We start from the raw sequence: 5143 nt of genomic DNA on the forward strand, positions 1-5143 counted from the left end.
TGTGTCGGGCATATGAAAATTCCAAGTCAGCACACTCAAAAATTGAATGATCGTAGCAAGAAAGTGGTGAACTTAGGCAAAGAACCGGGGACAAAAGCATATCGTTTGTATGACCCTCTCACAAAACGAGTTCATGTGAGTAGAGATGTTATTTTCGAAGAACATAAATCATGGGCCTGGGATCGCATTTGTTGGATATTTAATTCAAACATATCTAAATATAATAAAACGTTAATGGTCGTATATATATATATGGCTGTTGACATAGTCTATATTTCAGTTGAGAGATTTTAGGATTGATTGAATAAAACTGAGGTGGCTGAGTCGAGATAGGAGATCTGGTGATCACATTAGTACGTGATTTTAGTATTCTGTTTTGCATGTTTTCTATATATGTCTCTGTAATAGCCTTTGTACATTTATCACATTTTTTGGAGTATATCAAGTAGTTGTTTTCCTTTTGTTTTCTCCATTATCTTGCTGCATAAACAGAACTACAGCCTTCACGTGGTATCAGAGCCAACCTAGCCATGTCAACCTCATCAAACACAGATGCAAGCAAACCCAAAGAGAGCACTTTTGGCCTAAGCTATCCTATGCTAACAAAAACAAATTATGCTGCGTGGGCACTAAAAATGAAAGTCTTTATGCAAGCCCACGGAGTATGGGAAGCTATTGACCCCAAGGACCCAAAGACCACAATTGAAGAGAAGGTGGATAAACGGGCTTTAGCTGTTATATATCAAGGAATACCGGAGGAGTTGTTATTGTCGATTGCAGAGAAAGGCACAGCGAAAGAAGCCTGGGATGCCATTAAAACGGTGAGTTTGGGAGCCGATAAGGTCAAGAAAGCAAGGGCGCAGACTCTTAAAGGCGAATTTGAATCATTAAGGATGAGGGATGGAGATCTATTGGATGATTTCTACATGAAGCTGAATGGGTTAGTGACAAATATCAGAGCGTTGGGTGAGAAAATGGAAGAAGCATATGTGGTGAAGAAACTACTTAGGGCCGTTCCTTCCAAATTCCTTCAGATTGCTTCTGCCATTGAGCAATTTGGAGATTTGGAGGTAATGTCCATAGAAGAAGTCGTGGGTTCATTAAAAGCCCATGAGGAGAGACTTCGTGGTCAGTCTGAAGTGAATCAAGGCCAACTTCTGTTAACAGAGGAGGAGTGGAGAAAGAAAGAAGGCAGCGCACAGTTGCTGCTAACTCGTGAGGAGTGGTTGAAGAAGACGAGCAGAGAGGGAGCTCGAGGAACCTCAGATTTCCGGGGAAGAGACAACCGTGGGGGACGAGATAAGAGTAAGGTAAGATGTTACAATTGCCAGAACTATGGACACTTTGCTTCGGAGTGTCGGAAACCACGCAGAGATGTGAGGGACACATCAAGGGAAGTCAACCTCTCAAAACTGGAGGAGGACGAGCCTGCACTTCTATTTGTGGAGAGTGAAAATCAGGTAGAGGTTATACTATTGAATGAAGAAAGAATGCTGCCTGAGTTAAAGGTTGAGGATGACAGAAAGGAGTCACAGATTTGGTATTTGGATAATGGTGCTTCAAGCCACATGACAGGACAAAAGGGAAAGTTCAAAGATCTTGACGAAAGTGTGACCGGGTTAGTAAGGTTTGGAGATGGTTCCACTGTGAACGTAAAGGGAAGAGGTACAGTGTCTTTTGCGTGCAAAAATGGTGAAGTGAAACTCCTAAATGATGTGTATTTTATCCCAAGTTTGCGAAACAACATTATAAGTCTCGGACAGTTGTCAGAAGATGGAGACAAGGTGGTCATTGAGGGAGAGTATTTGTCAGTATATGATGAAAAGGGAAGACTGCTAATGCGAGTAAGACGATCAGCAAACAGATTATATAAAATTTGGTTGGAAGAAAGCACACCTATGGCTTTACTGGCAAAAACAGATGAGAACTCGTGGCTGTGGCATGTCAGGCTAGGACATGTGAATTTCCAGGCGCTGAGTCAGATGTCTAGAGATGAAATGGTGTATGGAATACCAAAAATTGGGCAACCCAGAAAGACCTGCGAGGGATGCCTGATGGCAAAACAACCGAGAAAAGCATTTCCAGCACAAACTAGTTGGAGATCCAAGGAACGACTAGAACTTATACATGGTGATATTTGCGGTCCAATTTCCCCCTCCACACCTGCAGGAAACAGGTACTTTCTCTTGCTAGTTGATGATTATACACGTAAGATGTGGGTATATTTGTTGAAAGAGAAAAGTGAAGCATTTGAGATGTTTAAAATATTCTGAACACTAGTTGAGAAAGAAACGAGTGAAGTAATCAAGGTTTTTAGAACGGATAGGGGAGGGGAATTTTGCTCCACTGAATTCTTGAGTTACTGTGAAAAAGCTGGGATAGTGCGACATTTTACTGCTCCATACACCCCACAACAAAATGGGGTAGTTGAGCGACGTAATAGAACTGTAGCAGCAATGGTGCGAAGTATGTTAAGGGAGACTAAAATGCCTTCTTGGTTGTGGGGAGAGGCTGTTCGGCATGCTGTCTATCTGCTCAACAGGTTACCAACTCGGGCCTTATCAAACAAGACACCCTATGAAGCCTGGAATGATAAAAAACCGAGTCTTGAACATATTCGCTTATTTGGTTGTCTTGCGTATATGAAAATACCACAGGTTACAGTAAGAAAGTTGGAGGATCGAAGCAAAGTTGTTGTGTACTTAGGCAAAGAACCGGGGACTAAAGCAAGCCGTTTATATGACCCCATATCGAAACGTGTACACGTCCGTAGAGACGTGACATATCAAGAAGACAAGCACTGGCTATGGGAAGAAAATTCAGGGGCGGCTGATAAAGTGAATTTTCCAGATACTTATGTTTTAGTATCTACCCATTTTGCAGAAACTGGGGTTCAGGAAGAAGAAAATAATAATGCTGCTAGTACTGGTACCCCTCAGAATCACATCCAAAGTCACGAAGATGAACAAGATGTGACTGTCACACCTGTACACTCCCGACATTCATTCACAGCAAATGAACAAAGTTCATCTTCAAAATATTCGGTAGGATCATCAACACAACAGTCGGTTGGAAACAGCCATACTACTACAACGTCAAATGGAAGCACTGAACCCAGACATTTCAGACTGCTGAGCGAAATCTACGATGAGACTGAAGAAGTTGAGATTGATGAGGAATTATTACTACTGTCTACAGAGGAACCATCGAGTTATGTTCAAGCAGAGAAAGAGTCAGCATGGAGAGAAGCTATGAAAAATGAGATAGATTCGATCGAGAAAAACAATACTTGGGTACTGACAGAGCTTCCTCCCGGGCAGAAGGCAATAGGCTTGAAGTGGGTATTTAAAATCAAGAAGGACATGAATGGAGAGGTGGTAAAATACAAGGCTCGATTAGTGGCGAAGGGGTATGTTCAAAAGCAAGGAATAGATTATGAGGAGGTTTTTGCTCCTGTCACAAGAATGGAAACCGTGAGATTGCTCCTAGCGTTGTCAGCAAAACATGGGTGGGAAGTCCATCATATGGACGTAAAATCTGCGTTTTTAAATGGAGACATCGAAGAGGAAGTGTACGTGCTACAACCGGAAGGGTTTGAGAAGGAAAAACAAGAACAGAAAGTATACAAACTATTGAAGGCCTTCTATGGGCTCAAGCAAGCACCACGTGCTTGGTATACACGGTTAAGAAGATGCCTTGAGAAGTTGGGATTCGAAAAATGCCCATATGAACACGCGGTATATACTAAACGGGAGGGAAATGAGTTTCTGGTGGTTGGAGTATACGTTGATGATTTGTTAATCACGGGTTCAAGTATGAGAAACATTCAAAAATTCAAGGCTCAAATGAAGAACGAGTTTGACATGAGTGACCTAGGAAAGCTTTCATACTACCTGGGCATCGAGGTTGAGCAGAGGCGAGGAGGAATTGAACTAAGGCAATCAGGATATGCAAGAAAGTTGCTGGACAAAGCAGGTATGTTAAACAGTAACCCAACTAAGTATCCTATGGAACCAAGAGTTCAACTAAACAAAGATACTACTGGAAAGGCAGTTGATCCAACACAGTACAAGAGTCTTGTGGGAGGATTGAGGTATTTAGTACACACACGACCCGATATAGCATATGCAGTAGGTATTGTAAGTCGCTTCATGGAGAGACCAACGGTACAGCATATGAACGCTGTCAAACGTATACTACGGTATCTAGTTGGTACTCTGGATCATGGCTTGTTGTACACTGAGAACTCAGGAAACCATCTGTTATCTGGTTACTCTGATAGCGATTTGGGAGGGAGTGTTGATGACCGTAAGAGTACAGGTGGCATGGTGTTCTATTTAAGTGAGAGTTTAATCACTTGGGTATCACAAAAACAACGCTGTGTTGCACTTTCCTCCTGCGAAGCTGAGTTCATGGCGGCAACTGCAGCAGCATGTCAAGGAATATGGCTCAAAAATCTGTTGAACACAATCATGGATATGAATGTTGGTCCGGTTGTTCTGTACATAGACAATCGTTCTGCGATTGATTTGGCAAAGAATCCGGTCTTTCACGGAACGAGCAAACACATAGACTTACGTTTTCACTTTATCAGAGATTGTGTAGAGAAGGGAGAGATAGTTATCAAGCACATCAGAACTGAGGAGCAAAGGGCGGACATGTTGACAAAGGCATTTACCTAGTGCAAAGTTTGAACAGATGAGGGAACTTCTGGGAGTCAAGAAATTGACTTAAATATGTTTGAATTAAGGGGGTGTATGTTGGATATTTAATTCAAACATATCTAAATATAATAAAACGTTAATGGTCGTATATATATATATGGCTGTTGACATAGTCTATATTTCAGTTGAGAGATTTTAGGATTGATTGAATAAAACTGAGGTGGCTGAGTCGAGATAGGAGATCTGGTGATCACATTAGTACGTGATTTTAGTATTCTGTTTTGCATGTTTTCTATATATGTCTCTGTAATAGCCTTTGTACATTTATCACATTTTTTGGAGTATATCAAGTAGTTGTTTTCCTTTTGTTTTCTCCATTATCTTGCTGCATAAACAGAACTACAGCCTTCAGCATTGACGACGAGGTACAAACTGGTATGTTTTCAGTGGAGGGGGTGAATGCAGATGACACAAGTGAA

The sequence above is a fragment of the Apium graveolens genome, chromosome 5 (genome assembly GCF_009905375.1).
Source record: "Apium graveolens cultivar Ventura chromosome 5, ASM990537v1, whole genome shotgun sequence".
Lineage (NCBI taxonomy): Eukaryota > Viridiplantae > Streptophyta > Magnoliopsida > Apiales > Apiaceae > Apium > Apium graveolens.